This window comes from Lissotriton vulgaris, chromosome 10 (genome assembly GCF_964263255.1).
Source record: "Lissotriton vulgaris chromosome 10, aLisVul1.2, whole genome shotgun sequence".
Taxonomy (NCBI): domain Eukaryota; kingdom Metazoa; phylum Chordata; class Amphibia; order Caudata; family Salamandridae; genus Lissotriton; species Lissotriton vulgaris.
The window spans coordinates 186,773,991-186,793,445 of NC_141698.1; positions in this window are offsets into that span (position 1 = coordinate 186,773,991).

Genomic DNA, 19,455 nt, shown 5'->3' on the forward strand with positions numbered 1-19,455 from the left:
CCCGTTCACTTACGGACAATGCCAGCTCTTTTGACAATGAACCAGGGCCAAGTTCTGCATCTGGACCCAACCACTTCACTTAAGTGCATGGCTCCTGAATTCAATTAATTCCATCATTTAAATATCCCTCAGGGCTGCAGGGATATTCTAGAAAAACCAAGAGTGGAAGCCACCATCAAAACCTTCAAATTAAAATGGAAACAGTTCTGTCTATGGTGTCAACAAGTCAATCTGCATCCTTTAGAGATATCAGCTAAGCAGATTCTGCCTCATCTCCTTTCGCTTGCTCGATCAGGTTTGGTTCATGCCTCCATCAAGGTGCATCTCGGTCCGATATCAAGATATAGAAGCTCTTCCCACTCTCTCTCTGCTCCACAAGAACCATCAAACAATTCATGAAGGGGTTGTTCCGAGCTTTCCCTCCAGTACGAGCTCCACCCCCAGAATGGCATCTCAATATAGTCTTCTCTCAGCTTATGGGACCTCCATTAGAATCCATCCTCCGAGTGGAACTCAAGTTTCTCATATGGAAGGTAACTTTGCTGTTGGTGCTCACTTCAGCTAGAAGAGTAAGCTGAATACAGGCTTTCACAATACAGAATCCCTTCTTACGTTACTGAACACTAGGGCTATGATCCCGATGTTTCAGCCTCTGTCCTAGGTGTCCATGAGGATGCCTCTGAGGCTTATTGGCCTCCTGTATCCTGCTCGCCAACCATTCCAAATGGCACATTCAAGCTGGACAATGAGAGCTGAAGTCTCAGTGGGCCCAGCACCAGGGGAACCTGTGCGACTACTTCCAAGTTTCAAAAGAGATTGCAGAAGATCAGCAGTGGTGGCTGTTTGGCTGCAAATGGAGCAAATCGCTCTCTCGCTCTCTCTCGCGAGCTGCCTGGAGGACAAGTGCAGGGTACGCACGGCTCAGAATGATGTACATGCAGCCTAGAAACTGTCATACTATTGTGATTCCAAGTGCTGAGTGCACACAGTCCAGAACACTGGACTCTCAGCTTAAGAGCGGTCTGCAGCTCATCGTGAATCGCCATGCAAAAGGCTGGAGAAAAGGAAATGCTATCTGTGAGTTTAGAAAAGTTAAAGTGGAAAGCTTATTCATTTACCAAGTCGGAAGCATCTGCAATAGAGGCCGATAAGTTTTGGGAGCCACGACTTGAAGAATGCAACTAAGTATGGAGCAGTTCAGGGAACACTGAAGGAGGACTTTTGTTAATCGACACTGAAGATGAACAATTTGATTCAAGTTGCAGCATGAAAATACAAAGTAGACTTGAGAAGAATTGAAGTTTTGTTTTTTGTGCTGAATCTTTTAGATTAAATCTTTGAAATGGAATCGGTTATAGACCACCTGTTTCTAAAACATCCTGAGTATCCGTTCTTTTTGTGGGAAGATTGGTAGGATGATTTTGAGGCATATTTAGAAGCCTTAGGAGGTGACAGTATTGTTTTCAAATAGAAATTAGCATTACTTAAACATAATTTAAACGATTCAGAAAAGGGGGTGGTGATGGACAGAGCATCTGAATTAAGCAGACTACTCGTACCCAGTCAACAGATCAGGGCTTGATCCATCACCGTTTTTTAGCTCACTGCACCATCCCAGCTCAGAACCTGGCTACATGCAAATTAGTCTGTCCCTGGCCCAGTGCATCATGGGAACAGGGCAGGCCAAACTACCAAGCCAATTCTTTTACTGGAAAGGAAACAAGCTTCCGGGGACCGGTTTCTGGCATTACAGCCGTCTTCGGCCCGGCTTGCTTGAATCCTGATGGTGCAGTGAGCAAGGGACTCATGTCTGAGCATACCCTTCCACGCTTATGGTGGACAAAACGATTCAGAAAAGGGGGTGGTGATGGACAGAGCATCTGAATTAAGCAGACTACTCATACCCAGTCAACAGATCAGGGCTTGATCCATCACCGTTTTTTAGCTCACTGCACCATCCCAGCTCAGAACCTTCTGCATAAAGAGATCCAGGATTTCATCAGAACTATAAAACTGAGGGTTTTCTTTAAAGACAAAGAACCATCCCAAGAAACTTCAGATACGGGTCTAAAAGTTTTACACCCATGGACAATCAACTCCCTGTAGAGGTACTGGCATTCGAAAAAGCCATCATGCTTGAACTCAGTAAATTGAACACCAAGCATGATGTTTTCCAGAACATGAGCAATCTTGAGAAGGAGGCAATAAGAGAACTCACTCAAAACAAAGAACTTACCATAAAACCTGCGGATAAAGGAGGGGCAGTGGTAATTCAAACCACCACTGCATATGATGAGGAGTGTAGGAGATTACTCTCTGACAGAAGGAACTATCAGGTTCTGGTACAAGACCCCACTGAGTCTCTACGTGTGCAAATAGAGGCAATGATTGAGGAGGCCTTGGCGCACAACTGGCTCACCAAAAAAGAATCGGAATTCCTTGTCCAAAAGAATCCCCGCATACCTTACTTCTACACGATACCCAAGGTTCACAAAAACCTGGCAAGCCCACCAGGCCGCCCAATTGTGTCTGGCATTTTATCCATTTTGGAACCCCTGTCAAAATTTGCTGATGCCTTTTTAAGACCCTTGGTACAAGCGACAGACACGTACCTCGGGGACACCAAAGCGGTACTACAATTACTACAGAACTATCCTTTTGATCCAGATTCACAAATGCTATTGAGCCTTGATGTAGAGAGCCTCTACACGAGCCTCCCACATGACGAGACACTACTGATCATTGAAGAGGTACTCCACTCTGACCAATGGAAATACAAAACCCCCCGTGGAGTGGTCATGGAGTGTATCTCGATAGCACTCACAAAAAACCTTTTTGAATACGAGGGCACTCTGTATTGGCAGAGTCATGGAACTAGTATGGGGAGTACATTTGCGCCGAGTCTGGCGGGACTATACGTTCACCATCTAGAAGCCTCCAGAATTCTCCACCCAGACAACCCCTTCAGGGTAAGAATCCGTACGTGGCGACGCTATATTGATGACATTCTGGTGATCTGGGAAGGGGATGGCCAATCAATCACTGATTTCATGCACTGGCTTAACAACCAAAACCCCTTTCTGAAGTTCACCCACCAAATGTCTAACAGCTCAATGATCTTCCTTGATCTAAATATCTATCACGAGGCAGGTCTGTTAAAAACTGAGACCCATTTCAAACCGACGGCGAGGAACTGTCTCCTCAGGTTCGACAGTTTCCATCCACGTCACCTGAGGGAGAACTTACCGTACGGACAGTTCTTACGCCTACGTCGGAACTGTAGCGACATAGCCAAATACAAAACCCAGGCCAGAGATCTGGGTAAAAAACTAAAACAAAGAAAATACCCAAACCAGGTTATTCAAAAAGCGATGAAGAGAGCGAGAAATAATAACCGTGAAGCCCTCCTGGAAGACAAACCTGCCAGAGAAAACACACCAAGTAGAACAGTCTGTGTCACTACGTACAGTCCAGTTTCAAACCAAGTTTCCAAACTAGTTAACAAACACTGGCGCATTCTGACCAGTGGTTCACTTGATCTGGAGAAACCTTTGTTTGCCCACAGGCGAGGCAAGAACTTAAAAGACATGCTTGTACATACAAGACCGCCAACCACAAAAAAACAACAAACCAGGTTACAGGGGGTACATGGCCACCATCCCTGTGGAAACTGCAACAGCTGCCATCTAACTAAAAAGAGCCGGATCCTCACTTTCATGAACGGCACTAGATGGGGACAACGCACGTTCACTAATTGCAACAGTAGGAACGTTGTGTACCTAATCACATGCCCTTGCAACAAAGAATACGTGGGCATGACCACAAGGGCGGTCAAAACCAGGATTAACGAACACAAAAGCGACGTAAGATGTAAAAAATCAACCACGAAAATGGCAGCCCATTTCCTTGAACATCAACACTGTGTGAATGAAATACAGTGGACAGTGATTGAACAACTGCCAACGGATGTGGGCCTTTTCGAAAAGGAACAAAGGTGGGTGTTCCGTCTAGGGACAGACACCACAGGATTGAATGACTCCATCCCTTGGAGCCAATTGCGATGACCCACCATGACCCAATGGGCACCCACCAACTATACACTCTACCTTCCTGTCCGGTTGACCTGTTGATTGACCAGTACAGTACCTGTGTCAATGTCCTGAAAAGAACCAAAACCTTATATACTGTGATCCATTGATAATTTAACTATTGCCTCTATTCAGGCCAATACAGTACCTGTGTCAATGTCCTGAAAAGAACCCAAACCTTATTTACTGTGATCCATTGATAATTTAAATATCGCCCCTAGTTAGGCTGATTCATATGATAAAATAAGCTGTTCATTGTGTGTGGACCACATCCAGGTCATACCAATGTCCTTTGGCGTTTATTCTAACTTTGCGCGCATACCAATGTCCTTTGGCGTTTATTCTAACTTTGCGTGTATATCCTGACCCTTCAAGAGTTTCACTGAACGCAACAGACATGCGCGAACAACCAGCATCTCAGCAACCGCGGATGTGCAGTACTTATTTGTGCCAAATCCCCTAACCGGCAACTGATCAGCATTCCACATGTGCGCAGCTAGAACTGCCTACCTCTAGCGCATGCGCCGTTCTACCGCAACACACGCCCGTGACCAGTGCGCAACACCGGACCTGGTGGAAGGATTATTCCCTTCTTTGGGCATGTTTCCGCTCCTAATTAACACCTAATTAGAGCGGGTTTGGCGGTATAAATTAAAGGAAACAACTCGACACATCGTCGGAGCCGCGTTGAGGGGATGGCAGTCTATTAGGTCGTGCAGTAACCGTGAGTTGTGCTGTCCAAAACAAGGATCACTTAGGTTTTTTAGCATTACCACTTATTCTTGACCCTAAAACCTACCTTTAACATCCTTTAGGTTGCTATATTGAGCAGTGAGGAAGGAACCCCCAATACAACGCTCAGGCTCATGAGGTCAGACAACCTAGATCCAAAAGTAAGCCATACTTATAAAATCTTATCCCTTCCTCCACAGCCAATGTTTGGAAAGATATTTGGGCGTATCTTCAATCAATGTGTGTCTATGTCTAGTGTGTGTCTTTTTTCAATGTTTTTATTCCATAGGGTCCCTGAACCTTATTTTTGGCTCAACTTTTACCCTCCCATACATGGAATCATTTTTTCCTGTTCCTGGACGTCCGACTGTGATGTTTACTATGCTATTGCTTTCTTCCACAGGTTCTTCTAACGCCAACTGGGCGCAACAGAGCTTATCCACACTTCAACATTTATAGGTACATTTCACCTAGTGTTTTTTGTAAAATACACTTTTACATTTCATATCCATGTGAGTAAGGTGGGGATTATCGTCCATTTCCTGGTCCTGAAGAAGGAGTCGCTGTACTCCGAAACATGTCGACGCACTTTTCAGAGGTTGTTATACCCTAATATGTATAACTGACAACCTCGCCTTGCACCCCTTTTAATAATACCAGCCGAGGACTTAATAAAACCCTTTTTTTCCTACGAGCCAGGTATTTTTTAACTTTCACTCCTTTCACCTCACCACTCACTTTCCCTCTCACACACAACAACACATAGTTCACTATCAGTGCTCCTACGTAGTCGTGAGCCGTAGCACGCCGCATCCCGTAGAGGGGTGCGAAGGCCCCGATGATGAAGCATGACACCAAGGGGCCTGTTGGTGTGTGAGGGGTATTCAAACAACACTGTGTGCTCCCCATCACTTTAGGGATCACCACCACTTTCTGAGTGGATTCTATTCTAATTTGCATGTAGCCAGGTTCTGAGCTGGGATGGTGCAGTGAGCTAAAAAACGGTGATGGATCAAGCCCTGATCTGTTGACTGGGTACGAGTGTTCTGCTTAATTCAGATACTCTGTCCATCACCACCCCCTTTTCTGAATCATTAAACATAATTTAAAAGCATGGCTTTTTGCTTATTAGGAAACCAATAAAGTGTTTTGAGATAGCATCTTGATACCAACGGGTATTTGTTTGCGCTCTATAAATCATTATAACATAATTTAGGTACTGAGGGTCGGAACATTTTGAAAGGTTTGCCTTTACCCGAAGGGCAGGATGATGATGATGAGGAGGAAGAAGGAGGATGTCATTGAGTATGACAACGCCATCAGGGCCTTACATGTACATTATAGCAAAAAGTTAAATGTTGAGTAAGAGTAACAGTGCTTTTGAAGGTGCCAATTACCAGGAGAAAGTATTGAACAATATGTAGGTTTTTGAGTACTTTATAAACAAATAGAATCCACCCAAACAGGATAGATGAAAGCAAGGACACAAGGTCCAGGATTGGGTGTGTTTCCTACAATGGTTGGAAGCACACAGTGTTCTTTAAATACCCCTCACACACCAAAAGGGCCCTTGGTTGCATGCTTCATCATAGGGGTCTTCATAGGGGTCTTTGCGTCCATAGAGGGACGCGAAGACCCCTATGATGAAGTATGACACCAAGGGTGTTTTTGCCCTTTGTCTGCCGTTTGGCCTGGTCCTCTGTCTGGTGTCCAGAAAATGTATTTTCCTGTGTTGACGACTTGGTTCGTCCTACTTTTTTCTTCTCTTGTTTTCCAGCTGGCTGCTTGCCGGCACCCAGCTAGGCCCGCCTGAACGTTGTGGTCTGGATCTTTAGTTTGGTGGCGATTGTCGGCGTCCAGCTGTGCTTGCCGTTTCTTCTGGTCCATGGCCAGGGGCCTTGGAGTGAGGCCTGGCGCCCCTGCTTTTGATTTTTCGGGAGTCTTATGGGGCTGTTTTTTCCTCTTCCACCTGCCTTCTTACTGAGGCGCTGTTCTGTCTGGCTTGTCGACATCCAGCTGTGACGAGTTTGGCCGCCCTCTTCACTGGGTTTGTTCCCGGTGGAGGGCTCTTGCCCTCGTTTCTGCTCTTCTCCTAATTTCTGCTCTTCTCCTTGGAGTCTCTGGGTTACTCTTCTTCCTTGGAACTCCCCTGTGTTGCCTGTACTGGGGGCTTCCGGCAGAGGTCCCTGGTACATTGGCTGCTGAGCTCCTTTCCTATTGACTGTACCTGGGGCTTCCGATGGAAGCCCCAGGTTTCGTCTGGTTAGGGAGAGATTAGTGGTTGGTATCGAAAGAAGCTGGATTTTTTGTAGTCTTCTCTAACAAGGCATGTTCAGAGGTGGAGGGACTGATTGCAGAGGGAAGTGAAATCAGTAAAGAGACCAGGATTTTCATGAGTGTGGAAGGGTGGTGTGTATACTGATGAGTGATCCAAACGTTATTGATCTAGAAGTGTGATTGTTTTTTAAATTAGGGTTTGGCATCTGACAATAATGCAAAGAGTGGCAGATGGTCAGATAGAATGTAGTCTATTGTTAAGGTCCCCAAAGAAAGAGCCCCAATATCACCAACAGCATTATAGATAGTTCCCATATATAGCGGTATCACAGACCTGGATACAGGTTTCTGTGATGGTTGAAAATCGGAGAAGCAAAAGCAAAAGTCACAATTGTCTCTTAAATCATAGTTTTATTCCACAAATAGGGAAGTTGATATTTAGCTCTGGAAAGAAAATTACGTTTCTTCTGAGTCGTTTATTATGTAAGACTTTTTTAATCCATAGCATACGTTCGGCCAATATTATGGCCTTCATCTGGGTCCAGTACATTCTCGTCCTGATGTTGATTATTTTGACCTAGATGGCAATCTAGATGGGTTTACGAGCTGTAACGCTATTACAGTGCTTGTGCTTCTTTTGGTAATTATAATCAGCATTTTAGTAATAAGCATGCCAATTACTTTATGAGATATAATGTGTGTGACAGGTAGCGCTGATGGCTTGCCTGCTGCATAGCCTGTTGGGTGAGTATTAAGTGGAATTGGAGACCTATGATATCCATCTATTGGCCTATGAGGTCTGACTCGATCGGAGCTCTATTTTACGTATTCTTTTCTCGCTTGGCTTGTGATCTGTAAGGTTGGGCATGTGCTACCGTAAGCACAATAACACCCAACTAAATGGCATAGCTATATTGTATTTAGAAGTGGGTGATAAGTTATGTCTATTGTGTATGCTTTGTGTGACAGAAAACATATAACACATTAGCATGTTCCTAATCAAGATCTTGAGTGACCAAATCTTGGAAATAAAGATAAAATATTTTACTTCTGTGTCCACTAACCAAACCCACACAAATATGGAGCATTTTTATTAACGGAAGTTTGTCCCCCATCAGTGCCAAACGCATGAATTGCCAACATGTCCCTGCGCAGGGAAGTAGCACTCACCTCCAGGAAACAGTCCTCCAGAATTTAGAGTAGTTGATACCCAGAAAACTTTGCCCAGTCAGTTCAGTTCAAGAAGTCTTTATTCGATTAATTCATCATAAAAGACATAAATACAAAATACACAATAACAATATAAAATCAGTATTAAATCATTGACATCGAATAACTTCATGCAGAAATAAATAAAATTTAAAAAAGTTACAGATACTGGTTACCACAGTAAAACAAGATAAAACAGTCTCTGCTAATTTAGTTTAATAAACCTGCTTCTGATAACCCAGGCCCAGCCAAGGAACTTGGCAACCCCCACAACAATGAGCGGATCCAGATTAGTTTTTAACAATCTCAGGGCCTCAGCAGACGAGCGAGTGCCTAGATGACTACAAACTGGTTTGAGCCACTTAGATCTGGGGGCAGAGTATAGGGGGCACACAAACAAAAAGTGAGATATACTTTCCCCAAAACCTTGACAGTTTGCACAAAGCCCCAGACTAGCTTTTCCCCACTTATTGGTGAAGTCCCCAATAGGGAGTGTGCCACATCTGAATTGAAAAAAAAGTTTTCGGTCCAGAGGTTTGGTAATAATTTCCCAGAATTTTTCTAACCTGGGTAGATCTTTGTGTACCAAAAATAAACCTGAAAGACTACTTGGGCTTGTTTTTGAAAAAGTATTGAGCATCACCCAGGCCCAATAACATTTTTTGAGCTCATTTTTAGATGGAAATGTGGCTGTCTCAGGCGACAACCACAACTCAGTGAGGCCCATAGATAAAAGAGTAGCCTTGAGATCTCTGAACCATCCGATTTTTAAGGCTCCCGGAGAGTTTTTTAACTCCAGACAGGCTTCAGCATAGTGGTGTAGGTCTGGGGTTGTCCACAGGCGTCGCCAGAATGAGATCGGTCGATATCTAGCACAATCGACCACCGAGTGACACCCCAGATCGTATAGAAGGGGGATTAAAGGTGTCGATTGTGGCAGACCAATTGCCATCCTTAGGAACTTATTTTGGGCGTGTTTCAAGGAATCCAAGTTGCTTCCGCCCCATAGCTCTGCACCATATAGCACCGCTGATAAAACCTTCCCACCATAGATCTTCATCAGCGGTGACATGGGTTTGGTAAATGAGCTTTTATGTTCCTTGATCAAAGCTCCACCCAACTGTTGGTGTTTCAGGGTCAGGAGCTCGATCTGGTGGGACCAGTTTAGTGTGTCGCTAAATGAAACACCCAGATGGGTAAAATGCTTGGTCTGCTCTAAGGGGGAATTCCCCATAGTGACCCTAGCCTTGACCTGTTTGTGTCCCCTCATAACCATAAATTTGGTCTTGGCAACGTTCACCTCCAGCTCATGCTCAGTACAGAAACTCTCAAACCTCGACAGTGCTAGCTGTAATCCCTGTCTGGTTCTCGAGATCAGGAGAGTATCGTCAGCGAACATGAGCAGAGGGATTTTCATGCCAGCCAAACTAGGAGCATCTGTGGGACAGCCCTCAAAGTACTTGGTGACTCTATTTATGTATAGGGAGAACAGGGTTGGTGCCAAAACACATCCCTGTCTAACACCTTTCAACACAGGAAACTTATTAGTCACCTCACCAGGTTTGCCCCATCTTACAAAGGCGTAGGTGTCAGCATGAAGGTTTACAATGATACGAACCAGAGAGGGAGGCATACCCATTTCCAGAAGGCAGTTCCAGAGCCCAACCCTCGGAACAAGATCAAACGCAGACCGAAGGTCTACGAAAGCCGCAAAGAGGTTACCTTTGCCCAGAGTGACCGTCTTCCAGTGTAGTAACATAAACCGAAAAGCCTGATCCAGGGTACTTACGTGGGGTCTAAACCCTGCTTGGAGAGTGGTAAGAATGTTATATTCCTCAATCCAGGCCTGGACCCTGGATAGGACAAGTCGTGACACTATCTTTTGGACAGCATCAATAAGGCTGATCGGCCGGTAGTTAGAAGGAACCGACCGATCACCCTTCTTGAAGATGGGCAAAATCTCGGCACCCGCCCAAGAAACAGGCACCTTTGCTCCCCTGGCCAGCATGTTTGCCAGGTGCAATAGATAGGGTACCCATAGGTCTTGATCCTGTTGAAAAATATCCGCAGGAATACAATCCGGGCCGGGCGCTTTGCCCCTGGGGATGGTGTTCAGGACGTTTTCAACCTCTTTGGCTGAAAACACAAGGGTGTCAAAGGACAGCGGCCAACCAATGGGTGTTTCCCCTTCCCTGAGGCACCTGAACTGTTCCTCGAAGTGGGACACCCATTTATGTTGGTCGACAGAAGCAGGGCTAGGACGATCTTCCAGGGACTTACCCCATTTAAGGAGGTGCCAAAAGTGCGTGAGGTTCCTAGAGCCACAGGCCTCAACAAGGAGAGCCCAGCGTTCTTCATCCCAGGCGGCTTTAGCCCGCCTCTTAGCTAAATTATAGGCCTTCCTGGAAGATTTAATTAGGGCTGGGTTCCTAGATTTTAGAGCTTTGAACAGGTTTGAATGAGATGTGCCACACTCATCATCAAACCAGTTCGCGGGCTTCCTCGGCTTTCCTGTGCCCTTTTTTGCAACTATTTTAATGAATAAGGACTTAAGGGATGTGAACAAACTGGCATGGATGTCGGAAATATTGAGAGATGTTTGGTTCGAGTCATCACATTGCTCAAATAATCTTAGGGAGTTAGAAACCAGGGATCTAATTTTAGTGCGTGCATTCACGTCCACGGCAACCTTTGGCCACCGAACCCTCCTCATATCATTTGTTAATACCATGGCCTCTTGTACAACATTGGAGGGGTGCACCGAGGGCCAGGCAAAACTGAAATCCTTCAGTTCTGCTAGGAGAGGTTCGTGGTCGCTTTCGGGCCGAGGGCTAATTAACATATCCGAGACTAGGGGCCACATAGTTACATCGACTAAAATGTAGTCAATGCGACTACTAAATCTTCCATTAAAGAATGTTGGGTTGCCCAATCTGTCCGATCTAGTACGACCGTTTAGGGCACGCAGTCCCCAGTTCAGACATAGGCCTTTGATGAAAGAGGCACTTTGGGACCATTTAGTAATCGGAGATAGCTCTAGTTGTGGAATTCCCCATGTCGAGTCCTCGGCCTCCGTTAACATCCCATCCTCCCCGCTTAGTGGTTCGAAACAAGTATTGAAATCTCCCGTAACCACCACATGACCCCCTTGCTGTGAGGAGCCAAGGAATTCATCTAAGAGTGTTAGGGTAGTTGATACACGACCACCCGGTGTTCCCCTGGCATACACATTAAACAACAGAATAACCAACCCACTATTGAGCTTCAGGCTAACAATGAGGATATCAGGGCAGTCAATATAAATTTCTTTAACAGAGACTCCTACTGATTGGCGCACCCAGACAGTAAGACCCCCCATGGCCCTGCCTCTTTGACCTCTAACTGCGGGTTTGTTAAAACTCAGATAACCTGGGAGATAAACCGGTAGAGTTGACCATGTCTCCTGAAAGGACCAGACGTCACCTTGTCTGATGAAGTCAGCCCATTCAGGTATACATATGCATGAATCTATGCCCGCCACATTCCAGCAACCCAGCGTGGTACCCTTAAGAGGGACTTGTGCACCCGGAACAATAACATCTACGAAAGAAGATTCACCGGATTGTTGGAAACTTACTATAGATGGGGAAACCTCGGCAGGAACCCCTTCAATTGGCGTCCTACAAACCCCAACCTGTAAAGCCTGTACTGAAAATGAGCCTGTAGCAGAAGCAACAGAAGAGTACAGAATGTCATGGGACGGAAAAGAAGTGACCCACCCAGTTGGGTGAACAGGGTTACCTTCCTCATAACGCACGACTGGAACTTTAACACTTACAGCCTTGCGTGGGAGGATACACGGAACCACTCCCACATGAGAAGTAGACTGGGCGTCGTTGCTTTTCTCACTAGTTTGTCAATCATTTGACGACAGCCCTGAGAGAGGATCGTATAAGTTTCTCAGTGGGATATTCCACAAATCTTTAGGATGGGGAGGCCTGTTGAGATTAGAAAGGGCTGGAAATAAGCTGGGGAGCTGCAGTGCCTGTGTAAAAACTGGTGTAGGGGGGATCAAGGGATACGGAGGATTATTAAAGAAAGGCATTCCCAAGGATGTAGGAGGACCAGAAGGGTGGATATATGGCTTAGCCCAGCCCGGCGTTTGAGAAGGACAGTTATAGGTGGATTGGATGTACGAGCGATATAAGGCTTCGGGGTTGAAGTGGGGAACATGGAAGCTTGATGTGAAGTTGGACCATTTGGGGGGGTTTTTGGATTTAATAGAACCACCAGGCTGACTTTTGAGTGGGTTAGTCAAGGTTTCGGGGTAAAAATAACCTAGATTCCTTGTGGAAATCCCACCCTCATTGTTCCCCACATACCAGTCAGTGAGGTGGGATACAACCCTATGGTCTCTAAAATTGATAATGACAACATCCCCCTCAATGTCCTTTGGGCGTACCCCAACCCACTGACATCTTCTAACCGTGACGATGTCCCCATTAAGGTTCGGAGGAAGGGGTCTGTTTGTTTTTAACCAGAAGATGACTTTATTTTTTAAACTGTCGTCATTTTCCCTGTCCCCTTCCTGTAATGGTGGCACACCTGTCATAACAATAACAAAGTTTAAAGAATCGGGCGGCAGGTCTACATTTCTTTTCGAAGGTAAAAGTTTCTTCTGTTTACAGGTTGCATCAGCAGATTTGCCCATCCCATTCTTTTTTGCTGGTACTGCCCTCTTGGCCAATGGTTTAGTAGTAGCCACACTAGGGGTAGCTGCCGCAGGGGGTTGTAATGATAAGGATTTCGCAACCACTAACGGTGCTTTACTTGGTATGGAAACAGATTTGGTGGAGTTGGAAGTGAGTGTTTTGGTGGTAGTGGAGGAAGAATGACTAGTGGCTTTAATTACTGCACCTGATGCAGGGTTACTGGGGGGGCCTTTGATCTTGTCTAAGCCTGAGGTATGAGACGATTCCAAGGACGCCACAAGGCGATCCAATTTTTCGCCCATAACCCTTACACGTTCCAGCAGAGGAAGCATATAAGATTTAATAAGTTTCCCCATGATTTCAAGAGTCGCTTCATTAACCCCTAGGGACACTGACTCAGAAGTTACTACGTCGGGGGCTGCATGCTCACCAGCGACAGTGGGGCGGGACTCAGCTGTAGGGGGTGGGCCCAACGCACTATTTATGATGGGTTTCGGTGGAGGTGGGATGTGGGGACTACCTCCTTTCCTTTTTACCCCCCCTTTACGCCTCTTCTTCCTCGGAGGGGAGTGAACCACCCCAAGAGCTATGTTGGACAAGCGTCCTGGCGGAAGGTCATTCGCCTCCGGCATAGACTCTCCTGGGACTATACAACCCAGAGACAAGATGGACCGCATAGGGGATGGATCTACTTCCCTACTATGTGACTCGGGGATATTTATTTCAATTATACTAGAGTGGTTAATAGGGGGACAGATCAGCTGACCTCCACCAGTAGCACTACTACAAGGCGGGGAGATAGCAGGGAACCTAAATATGCTAGGGGTGAGATTGAGATCAGTCGTGTCAGCGTCAATGACGCTCAAACCTTGGGCTGGGAGATCCTTAGTAAGATTAAGGACTGGCAGTGGAATACTCTTTAACTGCTCAATTGAGCGTCTACGCTCAGCTCTCCTTTCGGCCAGAAGCAGGTCCATATCGACCTCCTTGGCAGATTTCTTGAAGAATTTGTCAAGGGGACCCAAGACAGAGACACTAACACCTGGAGGAGCAGAATGGCTCATGTTAAAAATGGAAAAACAGAATATGGGGATTGGAATAATGACTCAAATACAATGCTAACAAACCCAAAAGTCAAAGAGCAAAGTCAATGCTTACAGCGGGAAAGATGGAAATATCCAGGCCCAGCCCGGCCTCCTGCGGCCCCGGACGGCCACAGACGGTCCCGCCCTTGTCCCGGGCTTCTCCCGGCGTGCTCCCGCGCGCTCCCGCGCAGTGGCAGATGCAGACTCCTTTGTGGATGTTGCAGAAGTGGGAGGATTGTTGGGGGCGGGGCGATGAGGGAGAGCGGCCCAGGTGGAGCGGGCGGGGGATGACCAGAGACTCCTGGGAGATGGAGTCCTATCCCTTGTGCTCGCAGCCCTCAGCCCCAGGTACGCCCCAGTCAGCTGCTCCCAGGTGTTGGAAAGTGCCTCGCAGCAAAGCGGGACCCGCGCAGCGGGTACCGCGAGGCGTGGAATGGAAAACCGGCAAATGTCCTCGGAGATGCAGGGTCAGCAGAAACAAACAGCAATAAGGTCCCACGTAGCAATAAGCACTCCTCGCTTAAATCCGTGCTCAGATCTGTTGGGGGCAGGGCGATGAGGGAGAGCGGCCCAGGTGGAGCGGGCGGGGGATGACCAGAGACTCCTGGGAGATGGAGTCCTATCCCTTGTGCTCGCAGCCCTCAGCCCCAGGTACGCCCCAGTCAGCTGCTCCCAGGTGTTGGAAAGTGCCTCGCAGCAAAGCGGGACCCGCGCAGCGGGTACCGCGAGGCGTGGAATGGAAAACCGGCAAATGTCCTCGGAGATGCAGGGTCAGCAGAAACAAACAGCAATAAGGTCCCACGTAGCAATAAGCACTCCTCGCTTAAATCCGTGCTCAGATCTGTTGGGGGCAGGGCGATGAGGGAGAGCGGCCCAGGTGGAGCGGGCGGGGGATGACCAGAGACTCCTGGGAGATGGAGTCCTATCCCTTGTGCTCGCAGCCCTCAGCCCCAGGTACGCCCCAGTCAGCTGCTCCCAGGTGTTGGAAAGTGCCTCGCAGCAAAGCGGGACCCGCGCAGCGGGTACCGCGAGGCGTGGAATGGAAAACCGGCAAATGTCCTCGGAGATGCAGGGTCAGCAGAAACAAACAGCAATAAGGTCCCACGTAGCAATAAGCACTCCTCGCTTAAATCCGTGCTCAGATCTGTTGGGGGCAGGGCGATGAGGGAGAGCGGCCCAGGTGGAGCGGGCGGGGGATGACCAGAGACTCCTGGGAGATGGAGTCCTATCCCTTGTGCTCGCAGCCCTCAGCCCCAGGTACGCCCCAGTCAGCTGCTCCCAGGTGTTGGAAAGTGCCTCGCAGCAAAGCGGGACCCGCGCAGCGGGTACCGCGAGGCGTGGAATGGAAAACCGGCAAATGTCCTCGGAGATGCAGGGTCAGCAGAAACAAACAGCAATAAGGTCCCACGTAGCAATAAGCACTCCTCGCTTAAATCCGTGCTCAGATCTGTTGGGGGCAGGGCGATGAGGGAGAGCGGCCCAGGTGGAGCGGGCGGGGGATGACCAGAGACTCCTGGGAGATGGAGTCCTATCCCTTGTGCTCGCAGCCCTCAGCCCCAGGTACGCCCCAGTCAGCTGCTCCCAGGTGTTGGAAAGTGCCTCGCAGCAAAGCGGGACCCGCGCAGCGGGTACCGCGAGGCGTGGAATGGAAAACCGGCAAATGTCCTCGGAGATGCAGGGTCAGCAGAAACAAACAGCAATAAGGTCCCACGTAGCAATAAGCACTCCTCGCTTAAATCCGTGCTCAGATCTGTTGGGGGCAGGGCGATGAGGGAGAGCGGCCCAGGTGGAGCGGGCGGGGGATGACCAGAGACACCTGGGAGATGGAGTCCTATCCCTTGTGCTCGCAGCCCTCAGCCCCAGGTACGCCCCAGTCAGCTGCTCCCAGGTGTTGGAAAGTGCCTCGCAGCAAAGCGGGACCCGCGCAGCGGGTACCGCGAGGCGTGGAATGGAAAACCGGCAAATGTCCTCGGAGATGCAGGGTCAGCAGAAACAAACAGCAATAAGGTCCCACGTAGCAATAAGCACTCCTCGCTTAAATCCGTGCTCAGATCTGTTGGGGGCAGGGCGATGAGGGAGAGCGGCCCAGGTGGAGCGGGCGGGGGATGACCAGAGACTCCTGGGAGATGGAGTCCTATCCCTTGTGCTCGCAGCCCTCAGCCCCAGGTACGCCCCAGTCAGCTGCTCCCAGGTGTTGGAAAGTGCCTCGCAGCAAAGCGGGACCCGCGCAGCGGGTACCGCGAGGCGTGGAATGGAAAACCGGCAAATGTCCTCGGAGATGCAGGGTCAGCAGAAACAAACAGCAATAAGGTCCCACGTAGCAATAAGCACTCCTCGCTTAAATCCGTGCTCAGATCTGTTGGGGGCAGGGCGATGAGGGAGAGCGGCCCAGGTGGAGCGGGCGGGGGATGACCAGAGACTCCTGGGAGATGGAGTCCTATCCCTTGTGCTCGCAGCCCTCAGCCCCAGGTACGCCCCAGTCAGCTGCTCCCAGGTGTTGGAAAGTGCCTCGCAGCAAAGCGGGACCCGCGCAGCGGGTACCGCGAGGCGTGGAATGGAAAACCGGCAAATGTCCTCGGAGATGCAGGGTCAGCAGAAACAAACAGCAATAAGGTCCCACGTAGCAATAAGCACTCCTCGCTTAAATCCGTGCTCAGATCTGTTGGGGTCAGGGCGATGAGGGAGAGCGGCCCAGGTGGAGCGGGCGGGGGATGACCAGAGACTCCTGGGAGATGGAGTCCTATCCCTTGTGCTCGCAGCCCTCAGCCCCAGGTACGCCCCAGTCAGCTGCTCCCAGGTGTTGGAAAGTGCCTCGCAGCAAAGCGGGACCCGCGCAGCGGGTACCGCGAGGCGTGGAATGGAAAACCGGCAAATGTCCTCGGAGATGCAGGGTCAGCAGAAACAAACAGCAATAAGGTCCCACGTAGCAATAAGCACTCCTCGCTTAAATCCGTGCTCAGATCTGTTGGGGGCAGGGCGATGAGGGAGAGCGGCCCAGGTGGAGCGGGCGGGGGATGACCAGAGACTCCTGGGAGATGGAGTCCTATCCCTTGTGCTCGCAGCCCTCAGCCCCAGGTACGCCCCAGTCAGCTGCTCCCAGGTGTTGGAAAGTGCCTCGCAGCAAAGCGGGACCCGCGCAGCGGGTACCGCGAGGCGTGGAATGGAAAACCGGCAAATGTCCTCGGAGATGCAGGGTCAGCAGAAACAAACAGCAATAAGGTCCCACGTAGCAATAAGCACTCCTCGCTTAAATCCGTGCTCAGATCTGTTGGGGGCAGGGCGATGAGGGAGAGCGGCCCAGGTGGAGCGGGCGGGGGATGACCAGAGACTCCTGGGAGATGGAGTCCTATCCCTTGTGCTCGCAGCCCTCAGCCCCAGGTACGCCCCAGTCAGCTGCTCCCAGGTGTTGGAAAGTGCCTCGCAGCAAAGCGGGACCCGCGCAGCGGGTACCGCGAGGCGTGGAATGGAAAACCGGCAAATGTCCTCGGAGATGCAGGGTCAGCAGAAACAAACAGCAATAAGGTCCCACGTAGCAATAAGCACTCCTCGCTTAAATCCGTGCTCAGATCTGTTGGGGGCAGGGCGATGAGGGAGAGCGGCCCAGGTGGAGCGGGCGGGGGATGACCAGAGACTCCTGGGAGATGGAGTCCTATCCCTTGTGCTCGCAGCCCTCAGCCCCAGGTACGCCCCAGTCAGCTGCTCCCAGGTGTTGGAAAGTGCCTCGCAGCAAAGCGGGACCCGCGCAGCGGGTACCGCGAGGCGTGGAATGGAAAACCGGCAAATGTCCTCGGAGATGCAGGGTCAGCAGAAACAAACAGCAATAAGGTCCCACGTAGCAATAAGCACTCCTCGCTTAAATCCGTGCTCAGATCTGTTGGGGGCAGGGCGATGAGGGAGAGCGGCCCAGGTGGAGCGGGCGGGGGATGACCAGAGACTCCTGGGAGATGGAGTCCTATCCCTTGTGCTCGCAGCCCTCAGCCCCAGGTACGCCCCAGTCAGCTGCTCCCAGGTGTTGGAAAGTGCCTCGCAGCGAAGCGGGACCCGCGCAGCGGGTACCGCGAGGCGTGGAATGGAAAACCGGCAAATGTCCTCGGAGATGCAGGGTCAGCAGAAACAAACAGCAATAAGGTCCCACGTAGCAATAAGCACTCCTCGCTTAAATCCGTGCTCAGATCTGTTGGGGGCAGGGCGATGAGGGAGAGCGGCCCAGGTGGAGCGGGCGGGGGATGACCAGAGACTCCTGGGAGATGGAGTCCTATCCCTTGTGCTCGCAGCCCTCAGCCCCAGGTACGCCCCAGTCAGCTGCTCCCAGGTGTTGGAAAGTGCCTCGCAGCGAAGCGGGACCCGCGCAGCGGGTACCGCGAGGCGTGGAATGGAAAACCGGCAAATGTCCTCGGAGATGCAGGGTCAGCAGAAACAAACAGCAATAAGGTCCCACGTAGCAATAAGCACTCCTCGCTTAAATCCGTGCTCAGATCTGTTGGGGGCAGGGCGATGAGGGAGAGCGGCCCAGGTGGAGCGGGCGGGGGATGACCAGAGACTCCTGGGAGATGGAGTCCTATCCCTTGTGCTCGCAGCCCTCAGCCCCAGGTACGCCCCAGTCAGCTGCTCCCAGGTGTTGGAAAGTGCCTCGCAGCAAAGCGGGACCCGCGCAGCGGGTACCGCGAGGCGTGGAATGGAAAACCGGCAAATGTCCTCGGAGATGCAGGGTCAGCAGAAACAAACAGCAATAAGGTCCCACGTAGCAATAAGCACTCCTCGCTTAAATCCGTGCTCAGATCTGTTGGGGGCAGGGCGATGAGGGAGAGCGGCCCAGGTGGAGCGGGCGGGGGATGACCAGAGACTCCTGGGAGATGGAGTCCTATCCCTTGTGCTCGCAGCCCTCAGCCCCAGGTACGCCCCAGTCAGCTGCTCCCAGGTGTTGGAAAGTGCCTCGCAGCGAAGCGGGACCCGCGCAGCGGGTACCGCGAGGCGTGGAATGGAAAACCGGCAAATGTCCTCGGAGATGCAGGGTCAGCAGAAACAAACAGCAATAAGGTCCCACGTAGCAATAAGCACTCCTCGCTTAAATCCGTGCTCAGATCTGTTGGGGGCAGGGCGATGAGGGAGAGCGGCCCAGGTGGAGCGGGCGGGGGATGACCAGAGACTCCTGGGAGATGGAGTCCTATCCCTTGTGCTCGCAGCCCTCAGCCCCAGGTACGCCCCAGTCAGCTGCTCCCAGGTGTTGGAAAGTGCCTCGCAGCGAAGCGGGACCCGCGCAGCGGGTACCGCGAGGCGTGGAATGGAAAACCGGCAAATGTCCTCGGAGATGCAGGGTCAGCAGAAACAAACAGCAATAAGGTCCCACGTAGCAATAAGCACTCCTCGCTTAAA